The 19,229-nt window shown below is 30.4% G+C and overlaps 2 protein-coding genes across 5 annotated transcripts in view; one reads left to right on the forward strand and one right to left on the reverse strand.

Annotated features, from left to right (window-relative positions):
* LOC111685959 (protein distal antenna) overlaps positions 1–11,419 on the reverse strand; it is a 109,182-nt gene extending 97,763 nt beyond the window's left edge. The window contains exon 1 of one of the 4 annotated variants that reach the window (XR_006940638.1): positions 11,229–11,419. The gene's annotated coding sequence lies outside the window, so the exon portion shown is untranslated. The remainder of the gene's footprint in view (positions 1–11,228) is intronic. The other 3 variants (XM_046949220.1, XM_046949219.1, XM_046949221.1) reach the window with 3 other exon arrangements.
* LOC111679124 (coiled-coil domain-containing protein lobo) overlaps positions 1–19,229 on the forward strand; it is a 776,294-nt gene that overhangs the window by 215,326 nt on the left and 541,739 nt on the right.

Raw genomic sequence — 19,229 nt, forward strand, 5'->3', positions numbered from 1 at the left:
AAAATAAGGGGAAATTTTTGAACTTTATTAACCCAGGAGGATGTAGCAAATCCTATTTCAAAATCGGACCTGTTGTGCACTCCTTATCATGAAAAAAGGAAATTGAAACAATTATTTTTCAGTGTTCAGAAACTAAGTTTCCAGGACGTAATTCCTATGAATCTTCCAAACAGTCATAGTCAGGACTGTTATTTCCGACGAATGCCTGGCAGTGGCAAATAAAGTGCTCCAGAGATTCACTATCCTCTCCACATTCTCTAAAGCCGCACATCCAATTTTGAATAGATGTGCTTGTAATCCTGTGTGTCCTCTCAGGATACGTACCATCATACTAACTTCAGACTTGCTGAGTTTGAGAAGATTTTTCATCTTGCTTTCATCAGGGTCACACCATAGAATCTTCATGGCTTTACACACTATTTCATCATTCCAAGAGGCCTTATGGGATTCTCTCACAACGGATTCCTACTAGTATTTCCTCTGATGTTCCGTTTGACCAAGACATTCTATCTGGGATCAGCGTTTCAAAGTGCCGACATATTCTGTGTCTGGTATACGATCAGGCACGTCCGATGATTGTGTATAATCTTCCAATGAGTACATTATACATTGATGACGTGTTATATAACCGTTTTTGGCCAGTCCGCCTAAAGTAAAGAGCCGTTCGGCTGTAAGCGCCGCCTCATATCCTATATATGTTTCAATGGGTGGAATATCTAGCAACGTTTCCAGAGCCTTGGTTGAAGTAGTACACATGGCACCACTTATACCCAAGTATCATATACGCTGAACTCCCTGTAGTTTGATATTGCATTTTTTGTCTAAAGCAGTCCACCAGATCCACAGACTTAGGATTATTCCTAAGTACTTAAGTCTGTCACTGGTATCTTCTTGCCCAGGAAGCAAGGTTCTGTATACGTAGAAATTTTTGTCTTTCATATAAAAATACAGATTTCCGTTTTTACCGGGTTAATATTGAGGCCTCTCGGTTGAGCCCAGTTTAAGGCCGTATTCAGAGCCTCCTCAGCTCTTCGACACAAGTGATTTGAATCCTTTCCCTTTAAAAGTATTACGACATCGTCTGCATAGCAAACAGGTATAAGTCCTTTCTCGATTGGGCTCCTTAGGAGGCTTTCAATCGTGGTAACCCAGAGTAAAGGTGACAAAATGCCACCCTGTGGTATACAGCGAAATACCTTTTTCCTGATAGTTATATCGTACATCTCGCTGCTTATCCATCTATTCCTTAGCATGTGGTTGATCTAGTTAGTTGGAGGTGCCTTCAATGCTATTAAAAGATGCACTTATGTAGTGGACAACTTCGTTCAAAACTTCGAATAAGGTAAAGAGAATGTGAATAAACATGACCAATTTGTTTTATTACAAAGGCAATGAACAGTTTTACTATTTCATCACTTTTTTATACCCTCCACACCATCAGTGGTTATAAAGGGTATATATAAGTTTGTCATTCCGTATGTAACACCAAGAAATATTAATAGACCACCCAACAATGTAACCTTATAAAATTCGGACTCGATCTGGCTATGTCCAACTGTCTGCCTCAAATACGCTCACGTTAAAACTAAGCAAAGTTTATCAACTTAATTCACCCAAAATATTTATTATTATCCTAAGAAGTTTGGTATTGAAAATTAGCAAAATCGGTTCACAACGTAAAAAGTAATGAGTAACAATTTCAGACTACCACCAAAAAATTAAGTTTTTTTTAATTCTTAAGAAGTTTTCTCAGAAACGAATTTTGTCACACCTAATTTTTTTAAAGCAGTGATAAATTATGTTCTAAATCAAAATCGATCTAATATTTCACATAGCCCCCATACAAAGGTATATATTCCCGGAAATTAATTTATCTTTAATTACTCCCTCAAATGTATTGATATCATCACAAATAGGTCATCACAATAGGGCCACAAGAGGACATAGTTCCCGTTTAAGGCCCACTTCCGAAAATCACCTAAACGTACATATGCCATTGATAAATAGAGCTAATGTGATAATGATGATAAAAGCTATCGGGATAAAGTAAGACTTGAGCATACAACTCATTCTACCAAATTTTTTCGACTCGGTCTATATTTGATAACAGGTCCTATATAATATCCACTTCAAAAAATAACTTTCAATTAGTAATTGGTCAAAAATTAATAATATTTACTAAATCTATTGGAATGAAATTCACCTTGAATTTTTTTGAGGTCGAAATAAATGTGTATTTTGTATATATATGTAAATCATTCCTCGGAATCGGTCCATTAGTTGTCTTAGCTCCCAAATAAGGTACACTTTTGCAAATCACTTAATACCACTTAATTCGTTAATAAATGATTATATCCTGATAAAACTTGAAATGATGAATGTTAATACCCTCAATACGGAAACAAAAATTTTGCGAAGTTATCTAAAACAAATAAGAGTTCTATATTCGGCTATGCCGAATCTTATATACCCTTCACCATGATGTGTTAAAAACAGCAAGTACTAATTTCATTACAAAAAATCAAAAAATACCAATTGCAAACGGTAAGGTTTCAAAAAGTCCCCTTTTATGGGTTCCCACTTAATCCAGGCCCTTTTATATGTTCTCGCCTAATCCTTTACATACTTAATTTCATGTTTCTAAGTTCAATATAATAGAACATTTTTTACTTTTTCGTTATTTAAAAGGACTTTTTGAAGTTTCTATAATATTAAACCTAGAAACATGAAATTAAATATGTAGAGTCTGGATTAAGTGAGTACACATAAAAGGGGAAGTTTTGGCACCTTACCGTTTTGCAATTGGTATTTTTTGATTTTTTGTAATAAAATTCATACTGGCTGTTTTTTAACACATGGTATATAAGATTCTTTACAGCCGAATAATATTTCCTTAATATAATAAATTATATTCTTTCATAGTCATTTATGTATTAATGAATTCCAATAGAGGGTATATATAAGTTTGTTATTCCGTGTGGAACACCAAGAAATATTCACCTGAGACCCAACAAAGTATATATATCCTGGACCCAACAAAGTACATATATTCCTTGTCAAATTCTGAGTCGATTTAGCTATGTCCGTCTGTCTGCCTAAATCACGCTCACGTTTAAACTAAACAAAGAAAGTCAGACACATTCACCTTAAATATTCACTATTATCCAAAGCAGTTTGGATAATAGTTTTTTACTCATAACTAACAAATAGTTAATAACTCTCTCAAATATATCCGTATCAACAAAAAATTTTGTATATATGTATATTATTATGAATAGAAATCATACTACTGACGAAGATCTTAATCGGTCCACTTTTGGTCATAGCTCCCATATAACCCCCACTTCCAAAAATCACTCAAAAGTTCATATTTCATTGAATTATAAAGTTACCGGGATAAAATTCTACATGAATATGTTTCGTGTACATGTAAACCGATCCACCAAATTGGATCATAGCAGCCATATAAGGTTCACTTCCAAAAATTACTTAAACGCACATATTTCATTGAATAATAAGCCTTTTTGGATTAAATTCGACACAAAAACGTTTCGTCTACAATTTTTTCCGGATAGGACCGTAGTTGATCAAAGATCCCATATAAGTTCCACTTCCGAAATTCATTTAAAATATTTCATTGAATTATAAAGTTATCGAGATAAAATTCAACACAAATACGTTTTGTCTATATGTAAACCATCGCACATACATAGGTCTGTCTCATCATGTTTTTTTGCCAAAACTATAAAAATATTTTTTACATTGAAGATGTATTATGCATTAATTTGTAACAACTTTACATACATTTTCACGTTTTCAACCCTCTTGTGGCCAATTGGATGTATTTTTGATAATTTTTATTTTTTAATAAAAAATAGGCTTTTAAAACAGACCATTTGTATTTAAACAGTCAGGCTAAGTAGAAAATTACTAATGGTAAATGTTTCTCAAAAGATTGGTCTAATTAAGATTTAACCATTTTATTTTATTCTTAATTAAAGATCCTTTAAAAATTGGAACCAAAAAATTTGTTATAAATACTTAATTCTCAAAATTATGGCCCAATTTCTGGCTTATATATTTTTCTCAACACTTTAAACAACTTTGTTTTATTAGTAATTGAAATTTAAAAAAAAAATCAGATAATATTTTTTAAGAATTTAACTAAACGGGCAAGTTATGTTAACGATAACTAATGGCAAATATTTTTTAACAGATTGGTCTAATATCGGTATTCCATATTTTTCTCAACACTTTAATTAAGAACATATTGATAAACAAACTCTGAACATATTTTTCAATAACATAAATTTTGAACTAATCGGGCACTTCTAACATTTATGTTTTTTTATTCTTAATAAAGTTCTATAAAAATTTCAAAAAATATTATTTTTAAATGATGTAAATTTTTAACTAAACGCGATAGATTTATTAAAATTATTTGATGGCTAATATTTCCTAACATATTGATGTAATTTCGATTTTTTTATATTTTTCTCAACACTGTATAAATATTGAACCAAAAAAATATTCTAAAAAAAATATTTTTTAAGCGATAACTGTGTTTAAATAATACATATTTTTTTATTAAACGGGCAAGTTATGGCAAAATAAAATGATAGCAAATATTTTCCAACATATTGTACATCAGTCATACTTTTTATATTTAACGTTTCACAAGTAAAGTTTATATTATCATCATTAATTTAAACAAGTAATATGTTTAGTGAATCTTTCTTTTACTAAAAAATCTGTTGGAAAAAAATAATACCAACATTTTAGAATTTTTAATTTTAATTTATGAAAAATATTTTACTTTTGTTTTATCGTGGTCTAATGTGTAGTAGAATTTCCAAAACACAAAAGACCACTTTAGAATCTTCCAAGTGTTTACTTCAACACTGCTGTACCAAAAAAGTAATTGCGCGATTTGAGTATTGGACATAAATTGCGTATTTCTAGACCTACGTGCATTATACCAAATAAGGTCCACTTCCAAAAATCACTTAAACGCGCATATTTCATTGATTACTTAAGCTTTTTATACCCTACACCACTTTAGTGGGGTGGGTATATTGGGTTTGTGCTGATGTTTGTAACATACAAAAATATTCGTCCTATACCCACCTTAAAGTATACCAATCGGCTTAGAATCATTTTCTGAGTCGATTAAGTTATGTCCGTCCGTCCGTCTGGCTGGCTGTCCATGTAAACCTTGTGCGCAAGGTACAGGTCGCAATTTTCAAGATAATTGGATGAAATTTAGCACACAAGCTTCTTTTGGCCCAAGGACGAAGCCTATTGAAAATGGTTAAAATCGGTCCATTATTTCGACTAGCCCCCATACAACCGTACCCCCCAAATAGGGCCTTTTGGCTTATAATTAATTTAAATGATCTATTTTGTTAACAAAAGTTGACAAAACTTAGTTTTATAGAACTTTAAATGACATTACCGATTTTTGTAATGATCGGGCTTCATTTGACCCTATCCCCCATACAAACTCCCCTTCAGAAAATAACTTAAAGGTCAAAATTCACTTACAAACACTAATAACACTTTTAAATTCTACATAAGTAAGGATCGGTTCATTATTGTTCAAAGCTGCCATATAAGGTCCACTTCCAGAAATCACTTAAACACATTTCATTAAATATTGGCAATTGGGGTAAAATTGAATCGAATTATTATGAATGCACATAAATCAAAAGCAAATTGACGATCAAAGATTTCGGGATGAAAATCAAATCAATATACTAATTTTTTGAAACTGCATGATGGTTCCATAATAAGTCGTAGCTTCCATACAATGTCCACAACCGAAACTCAATATAAACTTTTCTGGACCTAACAAACTTTTTTCGAGTTATTTTATATCATATACCCGGTTACAAATTTTCAAAAGTGCTTTAATCGATTTGAATCTTTTTATGCCAAATATAAAAATATATTTTTTTTGTGACGTACAGAACATCTTTTATTTTCGATTTTTTAAAATTATTTGAGGAAATTTTTAGATTTTATTGACAATTTATGCATTTAACAGAATTTAAAACTGCTTAAAATATAGTACTGATCAGAATTAGGATGCATATATTTAAATTTGATTACCTTATGTACACTTTCAACAAAATGTATTCAAAATAATATTTTTTACGATAAATGAAATTTTGATGCAAATGTATATTGTGTACATTGTAGATGCATTATTAATAAATCTGTTTTTTTTATATAAAATAATTTTTATACCCTACACTGAAGTGGGGAGGGTATATTGGGTTTGTGCTGATGTTTGTAACAAACAAAATTATAGGTCCTATACCTACCTTAAAGTATACCAATCATTTTCTGAGTCGATTTAGCTTTATCCGTCCGTAATCAAACTACAGGTCGCAATTTTGAGGATAATTGACTTGGTTCATGATATTCTATTACCATCGGTCCATTATTTCACCTAGCCCCATATTACTAAACCCCCGAATAGAGCTTGTAAACCTTGTAATTAAACTACAGGTCGCAATTTTGGATATAATTCAATGAAATTTGCACATAATCTTCTTTGGTACCGTAGGCGAAGCCTGTTTGAAATAGTTTGCAGTGGTCTATTATTTCACCTATCCCCTATACAACTAAACCCTCGGAACGGGGCTTTAAGCTTGATAATTATGTTTAATATAATCATATCTCGACAAAAATCTGCAAAACCAAGTTCTATACTAGACTTGATGACCTCACAAATTCTATTATAATAGGTTATCATATGACCCTAGCCCTTATGAAAAGCCGCCATCAAAATTTCACTTAAATGTCCAAAATTTTATTCAGCAATAAACGGCTTAAGTATGTATATAAGAGGCAAGATACAATTCAACTTAAATGCTTTATTTTAACAACTAAACCACATTTTAGTTTCTTAAAGGTGTTGGGTGTTATGTACTATAATTTCTTACTTTTTTTTGAAACTGAAAACTTTTTGTTATGAATTCAAAGAATATTAATAGAAATTGAGATTTTCAATTTGAGAATTTTCACTTCAAATTGAGTAAATCCAAATACAAAATTATAATAATACCCTACACCACTATAATAATTGGGTTTACACCCAGTCAATGTAAGTTAAAGGCTTACATTTTCAAGATATTTTGATACAATTTGGACCAAAGGTTTTTTCGGCGCAGTTAGGGATCGGTCCATTATTAGACCTATGTCCCGTAGAACTCGACCTCCCTAATTCGGCTTTTTATGACATGTTTAAGTCAAATATACTACTATATCTTAAAAAATCGGCACTAGTTTTGTATAAAAATAAATGGTTGCTTCATAACCATAAACATAAGGAGGAGGATCGGCCCATGTTCGACCCTAACTCCTATATAAAGAACTTTTTAAAAAATTAGTTTCCGTCAATAAATTGCTTAAATAATTCGAAATTAAGTAAGAAGTTATAGTCGGGCCAGGCCGACCATATAATACCCTACACCTGTATACGAATAAAATGTAATTTAGTTTTCATAATAAAGCATTTAAGTTGAATTGAACCTTGTTTAATAAAACTGTGGATATTTAAGTAAAATTTTCATGGGGACTTTTAATAGGGGCTAGGGTCAAATGAGGCCCTATAATTATAAAGTTCATGAGGGTAATCAAGGCTAGTATAGAATTTGGTTTTGCGGCTTTTTGTCGAGATATGAGTATATTAAACATAATTATGAACTTAAAAGCCCTATTTGGCGGGTTCAGTTGTATATGGTCTAGGTGAAATAATGGACCTATGTTAACTATTCAATAGGAAGGTTTACAAGCCCTATTCGGGGGGGGGGGGGGGGCAGTGATATTATGGACCGATCTTAACCATTTTCAATAGGCTTCGTTCCTGGGACAATAAAATATCATGTACCAAATTTCATTGAATTATTTTCAAAATTACGACCTGTAGTTTAATTACAATGTTTAATAGACGGACAGACTGACGGACATAGCTAAATCGACTCAGATTTTGACGATTGGTATACTTTAAGGTGGGTATAGGACCAATATTATGGTTTGTTACAAACATCAGCCCACTAAAGTGGTGTAGGGCAGGGGTCGGTAAACTACCGCTCGCGAGCCAAATGCGGCTCTTTGGATGTGGAGCTGTGGCTCTTTAGTTTCATACACACATTTTATTTATTTTTTTTTGTAAAAATATGTATATATTTTAAAATCTTTCTGTTTCAATAAACGAGCAATGTATTAAAACTAATGCTATGTATACACGGTTGTTAGATCTTACAACGTTGACAGTAAAATGTGCAGAAAATGTCTAATAACACTGCCAACTAACAAATTTACAAATATTACACTTACAAATATTGCCAGTATGACAACGTTACAAAAGAAAAATTGTATGTTCAGACAATTGTTAGATATTTTCTGAACATTTTACTGACAACGTTGTAAGAACTAACAACCGTGTCTTTTACAGAACAATATACACAACTTTGTAACTTTGCTTAATCGTTATGTACATGAGCAAAATAAATACTTTTTAAGTGAGAATGAAAAAACAACACAATTAGCTATTCGCTAATAAAAATATGGTAATGAAATTGGACTCTATATGTAGGGTAGGGTCAATTCTGAATCCATCCTTATTAAATGTGTTCTTATAAACTTGTTTATGACGAATTTTACCATTATGCTATTATTACAGTAGGACCTTGATTATCCGTAATTCGATTATCCGGCAACATCAATTATCCGGGATCGAAAAATATATGTTTTTTACATCGACTTAATTTTATTTTGGATAGACTTAAATTTTTCAGTATCGTGATTACCTCTATTATCCGTTATTACCTCTATTATCCGTTATTACCTCTATTATCCGTAATTATAAGCAAAATTCTACTATTTTTTAGCAATCATGAACATTTGGAACAAAACAAAAAGGGGAATACCTGTATAAATGTGTACATATTCATTTATTATTTAATAAAAATATCTCTTAAAAAACTAGCCAAAGTTGGCACTCAATTAACCAGGAAAATCGATTATACAGAATGCTTCCGGTCCCGACCATCACGGATAATCGAGGACCCACTGTATTATTAAGCCTGTTTTGAGCTTTAAAGTCATTTCTTTAAGAGGAGTTTGTATGGGGGCATGGTCAACAATGATATTATTAGATCAGTTATGAGCGTTAGAGTCATATTCTCAAGTTGACCTTATATAATGGTACTGGTAAATTATATTCCCATCCTCTTCAAATTAAGTCAAGAAATTTTGTTCTCAAAAAACTTGTTTTTGTCACATTTCGTCGCTTACTGCTATTATTAAGCCACTTAAGAGCGATAGGGTAATTTTCTAATGGGGATCTAATATGAGAGATAGAATCAATAATGGACCGATCGTCACTAAATTTGGTAAAGTGATGTTTGTTCCTGTTTGTGTTGAATTTCGTCATAATACTGCTATTATTAATCCAGTTATGAGTGTTAAAATCAAGTTTGGAAGATAGATTTTTTTTCTTATACAACTTGTTTATGTCGGATTTCGTCGCTTGCTGCTCTGTTAAGCCAATTGTGATCGTTAGAGTAATTTTCGAATGACCCATACAAATGCAAAAAGTATTTATAGTTAAAAATCTATATGAAAGATTCCTTGCATAATTGTCTTGTAGATAATTAAACAAAAAAGTTTTGAAAGTGAACTCTTGAATTATTTGCAATGTTTTAATAAATAAAAATTTTGTTTTATTAACTGTAAATTTTGGCTCTTCCTACTCAAATGTTTGCCGACCCCTGGTGTAGGGTATAAAAATTCAACATAACAGTTTTATCATGAAAAATAAATAATTTTTAATATATGTTGCCAACATATTAAAAATTATTTATTTTTCATGAAAAATCATACATTTTAACTAAATTTGTCTAAATTCATAATGAACAAGTTAGAGTATAATATTTGACTGTGAGATTTTGGCTTGTACTTCTGTGTATTGAATTTCATAGCTATACTCGTATTTTTAAGCGTTAAATTTAATTACTGAAAAGGCCTTATATGGATGTAGGGTCAATTTTCCGATTCTCCTAAAATTCGGTAGAATTTTACTTGTGTGGATTTTTCGCGCTATACTCGTATTGTTAAAATGTAACAATACGAGAAAAGGAATTAAGAAATGTATCAATTTCAACTAGTCTTTTCCCTATTAAAATCATCATTATCAAGTGGTCTTTTCTAAATCTCAAATGCAAACATTTTATTTAAAGTTGAATTTTTTTATTTAATTACAGCTGAATACTTTTTTTGTAAAGTTAGTAAGTTTGAAAGGAGGATGTACATAAGTATATACATCAAATCTGAAGAAATATACCTAGGCCTCTATCGGGCCTGTTGTACGCTCCTTAACCAGTACCACAGGTGGGAATCGAACCCACCTCCTCCGGTCTACCAGACTAGAACACTAACCTACCGGAGGCCACTTTTTTTGTAAAGAAATTATGAAAATGTTATGTTTAATATTCATATCGTTATACATCTGCTGTCTATAAATGTATATTTACTTGAATTTTTATACCCTCCATCCAAAAAGATGGGGAGTATACATATTAAGTTTGTCATTCCGTTTATTACACATCGAAATATTGACCTCATTAGAATTTGACTTTAATGCATATTAAAATTCGAGTATAGCTATGAAATTCGATACACAGAAGTTAGTTTCTTACAATCAAAAATCTCTTATAATTTTTATAGGACATCATCCCATTTACTGCCTACGCCTACACTCTTACTTGTTGATTTTAAATATGTGTATTTAAAATATTGTTTTCATGGCAAACCTTTAAATTATTAAAAATTTCGAGAGATTCTAATTTTTAAAACTACTATTAAATTCATGAACGTTAAACATTTATGTCTATAATTTCTACATGGAGAATGTAAGAACTCTTTTTTAATTTCAGTTACACGGCTCCAGATTTTCGTATTATCGAACACAAATTCGCGTCGTCATCAAGTGTCTTCTTGTTTATCAACTTTTCAATCTATTCGGACAAATAGTCAAAATTCATTTACAAACTTTAAAAGCTCAAATAAAGCGTTTAAAAAATTCGAACTGATTTCCATAAAAATATTATATTTCTGTCTGGTTTAACCAAAAATTAACACGAAATCGTCGACAAGTTCACATTCTCGTATTGGGAATAGTTTTTTTTAATTAATGAAATGATCCAATATTCACTTACAAAAATGTCCACAACCCCTTCTCCTCAGACGCTTGACCTGGATCCGCGCCTGAATATGTATTTACCACGACACTGTGATGGTAATGGTTTAAAGAAAATATTCCGGACTTTTCGACACAAATTGCGATACAATATGAGATGAAAACAACAATATAGGTTAACACAATCCACAATGTTGACAACACAATGTTAGAATGTCCTTCCGATTGAAAGTATTACGCGTTCTAAAGTTTCAAATGAACTGATTTGCAACTTGTTCTTCTGTTGGAATACACAGTAACTGATGCAGTTGTTTTCTTTTTTGTTTGAGATATTTTTCATACATACTGTTTTTCTTAAGTTTTGTGTCGACGCCGTGACTTCATTTTTCTGCTGATTTTTTTCGTATATGGTGATAGCACATGTTCTAAACCCCTGGCGGATTTCAATTCAGAAAAAAGCTTACTTGAATCAACGGAATGCAAAACAATACGTTTTCGTCCGTGTGTAAAGTGGTCTGCACCGCGGGAAATATTTTGTCCATTTTAAAATCCATTAAATGTTATAAAGAAATGTTTAAATTTAAAAAATATTTTCTGTGTACATATATTTACACCACTTTATACATTGAATTTTAGTAGAAGTGTGTTCGTCTTGCGATGGATTGTATAAATCGCGATGCGTTTGAATGTGTGTTAACCGCTAGAAACAATCGAGTCTTTGAAACGGTTGATATGCTACAAGCAAAAGTATACTTTCTATTAGTATACGTATACATAAATATGTATGTACATATATACAAACATATGTTCATGTAAATACTTAACACTGGAAAGAGGAGAGAGAAATAGTACAGAGGCAGAGAAGGATTGAATACGGAATTTTGTTCAAATGCTATACATCAACGTTGTCCACCGTCATCTCAATGATGATACAGTAGACTTGTACTCGTTCGTATAAAAACAGAACTGTTGCCGGTCGGTTTTTTAAAATTTGTTCCCGGAAATTCTAAAATTGATCTTAATATATGATACGAATTCGAGATTATACATATTAATAAAAAAATCCAAATTTGTGGTAAATGTGTACTACACCGCCTTATGTAATAATGATTTTTAGGTTAACAATGGTTATTAAATCCTGTTTCTAATAGTTGTTTTTCATAATTATCATTTAAATTTGTGGCATCCGGTAGGTAAGTGTTCTAGTATGTGCCTGTGTTCTGTAACTTTTGAATAGAAAAAATTGTCAAAAAATTTTTAATTGCCTTGTTTATAACAGGGTGAACAATTTTCAATAACTTTTACATCTTTCAACCCAAGTTTTTGAAATGCTTAATATATGTACAATATGATTTTTTAACAATAATATCGAGCCCTTTTTGCAAAATGGACGTAAGCGACTTGATTTTCGCTTTTTTTATAGAAATCGATAATTTAGGTCTATTAGCATCATCTCTGAAAATTTCATAGCAATCGATCCAATGGTTTCAACTTTACAAGAAAAAGAAAAAAGACGTAAGTACACATTTATTTTCTGTTTATGAATTTTGTAACATCAACAAGCTGTCGGTTATGTCTAAATTTTCTTATAAAATATATTAACTTGATAGATAAATTTGACAAATTTAATTTGTTTGTGAATGAAATGCTACATATCTGAGTATAATTGTAATAAATTCATGTAATTATCACTATGCCATTACAATTTATTGCTAAAATTTATAATTTTCTATAACTTTTATTTGGTTGTAAATTTGTGAATTTCGGAAGGCGGTCCTGCATATGGAGTGTTAATGAATTAGTAGTCCCAGAATTTACTTAAATATTAGATATAAGGCGAATTGTACTACAATATATGGATATTAATGTGGACATCAGGGTGGTCTTTAATGAGGTATTTGGTCAATTGTGGACCGAGGTTTATAGAATTTAAACTCGTTATTAGTTTTAAAAACAAATGTTTTTTGTAGAATTTCATCATACCTTTTAATTTTTGAAAAATTTATTAACTGTAAACTTATTTTCTGTATGGAAAAAATCATTGTCTTATAGGATCCATATATGGAGGCTAGGGTCAAATATTGCCTGATATCTGTAATACTTCCCAACATAATTTACAGGTATATATAACCGACTTCTGCAAAATTTTATAGCGATTGGAACATAAACAACATATTTATTAATATTTTGACTATTTCCCGGGAGGTACTTGTATTGAGGCTAAGTGAAATCATGAACCATTTTTGCCGATTATTAACACAAAATAATATTTGTTATCAATAAGCATCTTTAGATAATTTCAGCACTCTAGCTCATAACGTTCGGAACCTATCCGGTTTTCAACAACAAGACTGACTTACAGATATCGCTAGATGATCTTAAAATCTTATAAAAAAAAATATTTATTACACTATTAAATTTCAGATTTATACAAATTATATAAAGATATACACAAAAAATATTTTTTAAACAGAGAATTTAGCCTCAACATTGTTTATATACAAAAATTTGTCTCGGCAAAAAAGATGTATGCGACAAAAAAATCGGATATAGCGTAAATATAAAATCGAAACAAACTGCATCCCATATTTTAGATGTAATAGTATTTATTAATGGAGTTTTCTCCTGTAAAATTTTGTTTTTGTCGGTTACGTCTTTTGTGCGAAAAGGGCTCGATATGATATATCGATACCTAATAGTACCATTTATCGTATAATATCAAATTATACGAACTATGCTCCTAACGCGAGACCAATATAAATTGAAGTACAATATTAGCTTTGTTTTGAGATACAGTAATTACAAAATTCCTTTTTACTCGTTTATTTCCCCTTTGGGTGGGTATCTAAAATATGCATATTTCCGATACTATAAAATAGCGTAGTTGTTTTAGAACAGAAAAATTGGTCTCAAAGCACAAAAGTAGCTTTTACCCTTTTGTCCTATTTTTTGACATCTTTTGGTCCCATTTTCGCAACAGTACTATGCTAATTCATATGAAAACTTTAATGGAATATATTTTGGCTTTAGTAAAGACAATAATTGGTATTTATGCTCAAAAGTACTAATTATTTCAGCTTTTCACCCATGATACCCCTTTTTGCGCCTTCCTAGTCCAAATTTCAAGAAAATTGGTTCAGCCGTTTAGGCGTAATTGACGGACGAAGAAAAAAACAAACAAACGAATAGACCTACAATGTGATTTATAATATATATTAGGAATCAGATGTTAGCTTTTTGGCCAAAAAATTTTCGACTATTTTAATATCTGATTTCTATTTTGTGGGGTTAAGATAAACTGGATTCCAACATCGACTTTTGCGGTAACCCTAATGAACACACGTAATTCAAATACATTTTTGTTAATTTTAATGTGTTCATTTTGAAAATTATCACAGAACTAAAAAGCTTATAACTTATATTTCAATTTTTTTCTCGACTCGAATATACGAAATACAGGCACTGGTAGACCGGATGTTGTGGTTTTGATTCCCACCTGAGGAGGCCCGATGGAGGCCTACGTATATTTCATCGGATTTTATCTTTTTAATTTAGATTTAAGGATTCAAAATATTACGAAACTTTTTTAATAGCTCATCAAGGATATCAAGGTCATACATTGTGTGACATTTCAAGGCATGTTTCCGCATACACCTTATAGAAATTTTATACAATTGCGACAAAAAATACTTTTTTCGCCACAAATTTCGGTGTATGCGGAAATGAGTATACGCCGAATAAGTACAATTATCTTCTTGTGAATAATTTTTAGCAAAACCGGCAATGGTTATATTAATAATAGCAACTAGAGTTTATAAAAACCACTTTTAAAGAAACGTATGGTTAACCGAAAATGCGCTACTTCTGTAAAAAAGTTAATCGAATATGAAGAACCCGGTTACTTTTGTGAAAACAATTAATCGAATATGAAGAACCCGCTTAACCGGTATGTATGGATTTTTTCAGCGTATTTAACTTCATAATAAGAAAGCAAATAAAATATAGAAATTCTCATAGGAAGGATAAAGTACCTTGCAATTAAAAGGATATGGATATGTAAGGTATAATAATAAGTAATTAATTATACCCTACACAACTTTGATAGATATAGATTTGTTATAGCATATTTTTGTATATTTTACTCAAAAGAGCGTAATAAAACATGAATTGACTTTTGAAGCATATTTTGGAGTTTTTGGACATATTTTACTCTTTTAGTGCATATTTTGATGTTTTTCGCTTCAGTTTTATATATTTTTATAAACTTTTTTCGGACTTAATTCTTAAACAATAAAAAAAAAATATTTTTTTAATTTATATAATATATGAAAACCAATGTTATAGTTTTTATTCAACAAAGCATTAAATCTTAAATCGGACATACCAACATATTTAAAAAAACTAGTAATATAACATATTGAATATTTCATTAAATTTTCAATCATTTTATGATTTTCAATGTTAAAAAATAATTAAAAAAATTTTTTTATTGCAAAAACGGTAGACATTTTTTTTTAAATATTTTTCGATTTTTTTTAATATTTTTCGATTTAGAGCGTTATTTTGCGTTCACAGCTACACTAAATGGTTATTTCTAAAGAAAAATACGTTATTTTCTAGAATTTGATCACTACATGCTAAAAAGGATAATATCCTGCCATACCCTTATAAAGTCCCAGATAAAGTTAAGCGGTTTAGTATTGTGTGTAAAAGGGTTAAGTGATATTTCGTGGCAGTCAGTGATAATGCTTTCATTTCGATTTATCATACAAATGTCCTAAGCTACGTAATGGGTGTGCTCTCGTTTAAAATGAAAGCCACGAAATCAGTAGGTGCTACTACCGTTCAATTGAATACAAATTGGAGTTCTAAGTGAAGTTCATGAGATATCTTCAAACACTTGCAAATAATTGTCTATTAAAAATTTTCGGCCAGTTCTGTAAACAAACAAGAGGATATCGTCAGTATTAAACTACATATAATGTGTGATGTAAATTTACCATATTTTTAAAATCCGTTGCTCTTACTTAAAGTACTTATTTGAAATTTTTACAATAAAATAACTATTTTAACGTGACATTACTTCACTTGTAAAAAATCAACTTTAAACTAACATACATAAAACCAAAAAAAGAATTCTCCCATTCATGTATCCAAAGAAAAAACGGTACTTTAGTTTTGATTTTAAAGAAATAAAAAACAAGTATTAATGTATAGGCGGGCATAGCCGACCTTATGATATGGTATTTAGAAATTTGCATATGTGTGAAAGATTTAATGATTTTAAAAATATATATACATATATAATTTTGTTCTACACAAATTGATAATGCAACTAGTTAAATACGGTTCAAGCGTTTTTATTGGCTGGACCTGGTATGGGAAATATGATAAATTATAGACCGATCGTAAAAAATTCTTTATGCTAAATTTCTGTAAATAAAAGCTATATTTCAATCAAATTAATATCGGAATTTAGTAATAAGTAATGTGTGTTTAAGTGATTTACTGAAGGTAACCTTGAATGGGTACGACCGCACCCAAGTTATGAACCGATCGTAAAATAGAATGTTAGTATACAAGCAATGATCAAATATGATCGTGAAAAAATTTTGTAATAACATATAATTAGTAATGAATTATAAGCTTTTAAGTGATTTTCGGTAGGGGACCTCATATGGGAGCTATGTCCAATTATGGACCGATCCAGACATTTTTTTCTGAATAAATTCTATTGACATAAGATTTTAATTTTTAAAATTTTGTGAAGATATGGACATTGTGACGGAAGTTATTAACAAAAAACCCATTTTGCAGGAATATGTACTTCTGTATGGGAGGTATATTAAATTGTGAACCGATTCTGGCTATTTTCAGCAGTGATCAAGCATAGTTTTCGAGAAAATTACATCAAAATGTGTACAAAGCAATTATTTTTTTCGAGGTTGTTTTAAATTTTTATTTATAAATTTTGCCGAAGTTAACCGATTTTGATTTGGTAAATCTTTTGGCCGAATTTTATTAAGTAACGTAGCTTTGTTTTTACGTGAGCGTGTTTTATCCGTCCGACAAAGCTAATTCGACTCAGAATTTGATAAGGACCCAGAATATATACTTTGTTGGGTAACGAATGAATATTTCTAGGTGTTACATACAGAATGACAAAGTTATATATACCCTATATTGATGCCAAATTTCAGTTTCAGAAATATTATCCAAATATTATAAAAAAAATAAAATTTTAATTATTTTTTGAAAGATTTTTTAACTTTAAACGTTTATATATATCAAATGAAGCTACCTATAGTCTTAAAAATGTTTAATCTTATACTTTGAAATATTGAAAACAAAAAAAAAAAAAAAATTAAAAGAAATTGTGTTTTTAAAATTCTATCTCTTTTATCACAACAAGTGAATGTTTTTCGAATTTACTTCTACATGACAAACAAAACAAAACTCTCGGGGGAAATTTAATAATAATTGCAACATTATTTAAACGTTTTCAAAATATGCGAAAATCTCACTAATGACATACACAAGAGTCTACACACTAGAGTGTTCAAACGATTAATCGCCTTTCGGTTAATCGATTAATTTTCGAGGATTATTCGTTCCTATAAATGAAAATTGTCAAATTTCAAATAACGAATAAACCGAATAATTTTTATCAATTAACCGATTAAGAAAAACTCACTATTTAGCAGTAAAATTACTATGTATTTTCTACAAAATTTTATATTTTTATAATAAATTTTCTTAATTTCATAATCAATTTTCTATAGTAAAGAAAATTTATTTGATTTAATGATGAAAAAGAAATCATGGAAATAATTATATTGCTTTTATTTTTACTTAAATATTTCTAATAAGTTTTCAGCAACAGTTATAGTTGAACTAGTGTTCAATGGAACGTACAAATTCTAGAACTCGTTGAAAATCTTAAAAACAGTAATGTCTTTATATAGAAAAGCATTTCGCATAAAAGGAATAATTTCTGGTATTTAATAAAAAACTAAACAAAGAATTGAAGTGAAAGAAGTGAAAATAATATTTTTGTTTATAAACCGTACAAAAGTTATTTTCAAACATGAAAAAATCTATGCGTACAGGAAACTGTGGACCATACTAATGATCCACAGGTTATGAATATAGATCCTACATTTATAATGGAATGTAATACGTCGACTATATTTGAAGTTTTTAATGGTTCGATTACCACTAACTATCCTTTAATTCATGGTTATGGTATAAATATTGAATTTTGTGTGTGAATCAACTTTAACTGCATGTTTTTGCTTGAATTTAGTTTTTTTTATTTATCTTTTTTTAAGAAAGTGTCGGTACTATTCAATATGATGAAATTAATATAGTCAAATGAGAATATCAAAAAATATTGCCAAATAAAATCTCCTTAAACATTCAAAATATTTTATGATGTACATAAATTCAGACGTCCCTAATGAACATACTTATGTGAACAGTCAGAAAGACATGCATACATACATACCAACGGTGTATTGAAAAAAGGCGCGAAATGTCGCAACGTCATTTTGGGTTTTGTTAGTCACTTGACTGAGCAGGAAAATGCTGAAGTACCATATGAGGAGTAAGAATAATACTTTTCTGTGTTGTTGTATTTTTGAACTGAGGAGAAAGCAAAAGAACAAGATGAACAGGCAGTGTGCTAGTTTATTTTCTTGAACGAGTTGATTTGTATTGTGTTTTGATGGTGGTATTTGAAGGGAATGAGGATGTTTAAATCTGTTTTTTTTGTTTTCCTTATTTTAAATTTGCTGCAGTGATATCAGTTATTATGAGTACGTCGCCCTTTGTCGTTGTGTGACTGCCACTGCAACGGTTACGACATCGTCCACTTGTCGAGGATATGTGAGCAAACGTTTGAAGGCAAAAGCCAGCATTCTCTAATATGAAAGATGTATAAAACGCGATTTGGCGCAAAAATTGCTTTGACTTTCAATGCAACAGGGTTACCCCACGTCCGAACTTACCATGATAATGG

This window comes from Lucilia cuprina, chromosome 4 (assembly GCF_022045245.1).
Source record: "Lucilia cuprina isolate Lc7/37 chromosome 4, ASM2204524v1, whole genome shotgun sequence".
Taxonomy (NCBI): Eukaryota; Metazoa; Arthropoda; class Insecta; order Diptera; family Calliphoridae; genus Lucilia; species Lucilia cuprina.